Source organism: Dasypus novemcinctus (genome assembly GCF_030445035.2).
Source record: "Dasypus novemcinctus isolate mDasNov1 chromosome Y unlocalized genomic scaffold, mDasNov1.1.hap2 SUPER_Y_unloc_1, whole genome shotgun sequence".
In the NCBI taxonomy this organism is placed as follows: Eukaryota; Metazoa; Chordata; class Mammalia; order Cingulata; family Dasypodidae; genus Dasypus; species Dasypus novemcinctus.
In genome coordinates, this window is record NW_027261977.1 from 4,179,123 (window position 1) to 4,184,931 (window position 5,809).

At 38.0% G+C, this 5,809-nt stretch overlaps 1 pseudogene; it reads left to right on the forward strand.

Annotated features, from left to right (window-relative positions):
- The first annotated feature begins 4,429 nt into the window (after window positions 1-4,429).
- LOC139438595 (U6 spliceosomal RNA) lies at window positions 4,430-4,529 on the forward strand (annotated as a pseudogene).
- Window positions 4,530-5,809: the final 1,280 nt, after the last annotated feature.

Sequence of the window (5,809 nt, forward strand, 5' to 3'; positions counted from 1 at the left end):
GACTGCGGGATAGTGTAAACTCTAATCCATGTGATGCAGTAGTTCTCCAAAATGTATTCACCAAATGCAATGAATTTGCCACAATGATGAAAGAGGTTGTTGATGTGGGAGGAGGACATGAGGTGGGGGGTAGAATATATGGGAAATTTTTAAATTTTTAATGTAATATTTTTTGTGATCTATGTATATTTTTTAAAAGGCAATTAAATTTTAAAAATTTAAAAACAAAACCAGTTAAGGAACCTAAGGGGATGGGGTGGATGTGGAAAATAGAGGAAATGTGAGTTTAGCCTAGAATTCTGCCTGCTAGATGAGAAAATTAAAATGATAGGGACAAAGGGGATATTACAGAATAAACCTTGTTTTGCATAGTCTGATTATGGAATCCCCCAACTAAATTATTTTTTATATTTTAAAAAATTGTGCTTTATTATTTTAAAAATTATTTCATTTTCTTATTACCCCCTGTTAAGTTTTAAAAGAATTTGTGATGACAGTAACAATGTAATGGCCAAGTTTCAGTAAGTAAAGAAAAAATCCTTGAAAGCTATGGGAAGATTTTTCAAAATTTTGATTAAAACAAATTAAACAATAATATATTACAGAACTTGGTAGCCAGTAGCCAGTATACTTTTAGGTTCTTCACAATTTTAGAATTATATTACAGAAAAACAGAGGTTTAACTTCCTGTGATGGAAGGAAGAGAAAAGAACATTTCTTGCATAAACTATAATGGTTTCAACTTTTTTTAGCTTGGGTGTAATCTGCCTGTCCATTGGATAATAACAAAGTAAATTAACATTATATTGTTAAATCTTTAAGATGTTTAAAATAGTAAATTTTGATTAATGAAATTTTTACAAACCTCTTTTTAAAAAATTGGTTTTGCTTTAATTGAAATGAACAGGTATTTTTTCATAGAACAGAATGTGTGAAAAGATGTACATATATATATTTCTTTGTAAAAGATTTGTGGAAGTAAATTAATGGTCAATGCTGACTAAAATTTGATTAGTTTGTTAAGGGGAATGCATTTTTTCCCTAAGATTAGATGACTGGCTTTTATAATATCAGAGTGGAAAAAGTATCCATTGCAGCTGTTGAGTGTAGGGAGAGGAAAGAAGAGATGTGATATGGCAGCATTTTCAGAACTTGGAGTTGTTCTAAATGATATTGCAGGGACAGATGCTGGACATTATATATCCTACCATAACCCACTGAATGGTCAGGGGGAGAGCGTAAACTACAATGTAGATTATAATCCATGAGATGCAACAGAGCTCCAAAATGTGCTCACTGCATGCTTATTGCATGTGCCACAATGATGAAAGAGGTTGTTGATATGGGAGGAGTGGGGCAGTTGGGGTGATGGGTATATGGGAACCTCATTTTTTAAAGGAACACTTTTTGTGAACTATGTATCTTTTAAAAAATACAAAAATTTTTTTTTAAAAAGAAAAGGAAAAAAATCAGAGTGGAAATATGTAAGATAAGGATTGAAATAATATGGAAAGTTTTGAAGACATTGTAGAAGGTAGTATTAAGTAAGGGAATGTGTTTTGTAAGGGGGAAATTTGTCTGGAGATGAAGTAACTATAGTCCATATTGTTATGATTGGTTACAGGAAGTTTGCAAAAATATTTTCTAAACTGAAATATTTAAATGACTTGTTCCAGGAAGCCATTATTAATTAGAAACCTAGATTGATAAAAAGTAACTTCATGACAGTGAAACTTGTCAGAGGCCACTTCAGTCTGCATATTAAAGTAGTGGTAGTGGGAAGATAATCTTGATTCCATTGGGAATCTTAGGTTTTCATAAAATAATGGAGAAAGTACTTTTTCCTATACTGCTAAGTTAAAATATCTGTTTATTAACATAATCATGGCAAAGGTTGTAGAAGTAAAGTAATAAAAATAGTTAAGTCCATTTAATGTTATAAACTGCATTGGAAGAATTTAGAAAATTTATAAAAATTAAGAGCTAGCTTTAGTTTTGTCAAACTCTCTTGCACATTCAAACCCCGGCCTCTAGTATCCTGAATAGTGTCTCTCCATTTGAGTTATTGGCTAGGTTGGTCACTACAACCCTTAAAATAATAAAAGGATCTTCCTTCTCTGGGCATGCTCCTGAAGTGGATGGAGAGTATGTTGCTGTTTCAGGCAGCTGGCAATAGTTTGAGTGGCCAGATTTACTATGGGTATTGCCTATAAACTGGTAATGTTTCATAATGCCCAAAGGTGCTATGAACCAGACAGGTGAAGCACTGGAGCCTCCCTCCAAGAGCCAGTGGTGCTGCAGCATGCTGACTGTGTGAAGGACGTACCAAGTGGAGTATTACTTACTGGGGTAACATGAGTAGAAACTAAACAGACCTAAACGATTGGCATTATGGTCTACTCCCATGGAGAGACAACATGTATGGTAAAGCAAACCTGGAGCTTAGATCTATTAACATCAGCTCAAAGAGGAACTTGTGCATTTATTAGTATATTGATTAGTGTTAAGTACTGTACCTATATACCTGATGAGTATGACAATATCTATAGGAATATAACATGTTAATAGTCTTTATAAATGTAATTCATTTTCTAATGATTTAATGAATGTGCCTATAAGATAAAACAATGCCTTTCTTAAGTATTGTCCTTATTTTGCCTGCCATATGCTTGTCTTGTTTTTGCCTATATTGTCTTTGTGAGTTTATATCTAGGGTAGTGCCTCTTTTTAACTCTCCTAGCTGTCATAAGCATAACCACCACTCTGGGAACTGAGCATGGCAGTTTTCTAGCAGCATTTGAAACTTACAGGACAAGTCCATCAGCTTCAGAAAGATGTAGTCTCTGGAGACACCTAGGCTTTCCCATTCCCATGGTCCAATATGCATGGCTACCCTACCTTTGGGGACTGCTTATCACCATTTTATTTATCCTTTTAGTAGGACCACATATTTTGAAAATTCTAACATAAGTTTATTTTTTCCAGGGTCAATTCCTTCCAGAAAATGGTATTAGTCATGTGGGGGTTTCATCCTACTCCAATCATGGTGCCAGGCCCACCTTCCCTCAAACTCAATAAAATAGATGGAGAGTTTCACAAATCATTAGTCAAGGAACTTCTGCCCCTAATCAGCAGGAAGCAGCTACAGGAGAATAACCATTGCCCTTCAGTTCCCCCTCAAGAATAAGGGGGTGAACTCTCTGAGGAGGGAATTGAGGCAGGTTAATTTAGGAAACAGGGGAGACAGCTGGTCAAAATAAAGTCCACCAAAGACCCTGGTCACAAGGTCCAGTTTGAAAGTCCTGGACTACTTATTATCTGTTAATGGAAATGTTTCTTCCCCCTCATGTTCCCCGTAAACATTTTTCTTTTTGCCCCTATGCCCTTGCCTACAGTGAGCTTCAGCAGTAACACATGCCCACAATCAAACCAATGTTTGATCTTCCTTGGTAAGTCGAGGATGCTCCTGGCCTTCCTTGGATCATAACTACAGCAAATTGACAGCATGAAACACATTGCTGGCATGACAGAATACAACCCACTGACAAGTTTGGAACATGACTTTCTCATTTAAGACTGAAATATAGCTGCCCTCTTTCAATGAGACTCGATTATATGTTTTCCCTTTTAAGGGAACTGGTGAATAAATCCAGGCCTTTATTAGGATATGCTTATATAATAATTTAGGGTGGTTAAGAACTGAGTCTATCACCCTAGGTTGCATTGTCCAAGGGCAATGGAATAACACACAGAATCCGTGATGTGTAGTTACCTGTGGAATTTTGTCCTATTGTCAATGTAGGCAGCTTTGTGCAACTATGGGAGTCCAGGCTCCCTCCTCAAGTCCTCAGCACGCAGCCACCTGTGTGACCTAAGCATAAGTTAAAGGTCAACAATCCTCCCCAGAGGGTAAAGGATGTATAATGTTATCATAAAATAAGATCTTCACAAAGCAGTAAATGTCTTCCTATGAGCATAGCAAAAACATCCATACATGTCATCTATATGCTTCACATGACCCTAGCAGGAACTCTGTTCTGAAACCCTTTATATATCATCCTTAATTTTCTCATCACTTTGTGGAGCCCTATTTTCATTCATTCCTTGACTGGCCACCAATGAGCTCTCCTGTTCATAAGTCCCAATAAAACTTATGTCTGATTCTCTTCTCAGTGCATTCTTTGTTCTTGCAGCCACACCAACTCATGCCCTTCAAGAGTTGGGTTATAATAGGCATATTGGCCTCTTTTCTTTTATTAGACATTGCCTATTTACTCTAGTGATTCTTGCCCCTCTATTTGAGATTGCAACAGGACTCCAAAGGGTAGGCATATGGATTTTGTTGGCCATTATGTGGGTCTCTAGCTACTGAGATAATACATATGACCACATAAACACAGTCATATTCCACAGAGGTATGCCCCAGTGCTAGCTTCAGCAGCAACTATACTACTATTGGAATGATACAGAGATTAGCATGGCCTCTGTGAAAGGATGATGCAAAATAATGAAGGATTCCATAGAGGTATGCCTAGATGTACCCTTCTCCACCCATCTCCTCACCAACACCCTGCACTGGTGCCCTCCCTTCCATAATTGCTGAAAGGACACTTCCACAATTGTGTTTTTAACCACTCCTCAAACTCCTAAGTTCATCTGATCCTTCCTCCAGCCCTCCCACATGCTCAATCAGTAACCCAACCCAACCCCCAGCCCCACTGAAACTCACACACCAGCATCATCAACCCATTCATATCCCTACCACCATTACCCTATCCAATGCCAAATCACTCCATTCACAACTTCATAGGTTCTACCCAGATTGAGCATCACCTCACCATTCTCTACTGTCTATCTCCTGCTAACTCATATTTCATATTACCTTTGTGATTCTAGTCAATATCCTTTGTTTATATCACTGAAATCATATGATATATGTCCTTTATTGATTGACTTATTTCACTAAACATAATGTCTCGAAGATTCTGATGGATGTAGGATGACTGAACACCTGAATATAACTTGTTTCTCTCCCTGTTACCATGGTACAAAGGAAAGAATTGTATGCAATTTAGAAGGTAATGAGATGTAAAACTCAGTGTCAAATTCTGCTTTCACTGGTCAAGACCTTCTGTTGAAACAATGAAGCATGAAAACCATTGAAGTATCAACCATTTGGCCAGACCTGCACAGAAGTCCCTTGCTGTCCTCACTTCAACTTGCTTAATTAACATAGTAAAACTCCCACCTAGGGGTCGAGTTATCTGCCCCATTTTTGATCATGCAATGTGTGTGCAAGTGTGATTTCCTGGACATATTAATCATACAATTGTATAACCAGTTATGTGTATGTGTGTTCATCCATATGCATAAAATCAAATGCATAATCAGAGCCAATGCTAAGTATTAACTTGAGTATTTAAGCAAGAGTGAAACAGCAGCACAGGGAATCAGGTCTGAGTTGTTGGTGAGCTTGCTGGCAAACAACATGTAGCCAGAATGGCCGCTAAGCATACACAATGGCTATCACAAAAGGCACCTCCCTTCTTCCTAGCCAGCTTCCTGGCAGATAAGCCTGCTGCGCCAACTTCAAAACTACCTCATCCCATCAAGTAGCTGCTTCATGTTATCCCAATCCCCTTAGCCTATCTATAATTGACGCGTCACCTCAAGCCCCCACCCCTGACTATATAAGCTGTACCACTTCCCCAATAAACCAGACCTGTGCCACGAGCCTGTGTCTCGGGGTGGTTTCTGTGTGTTTAACCTGGCTGTGTGATACCAGGGCCCTGCCGTCACTCACAACCCA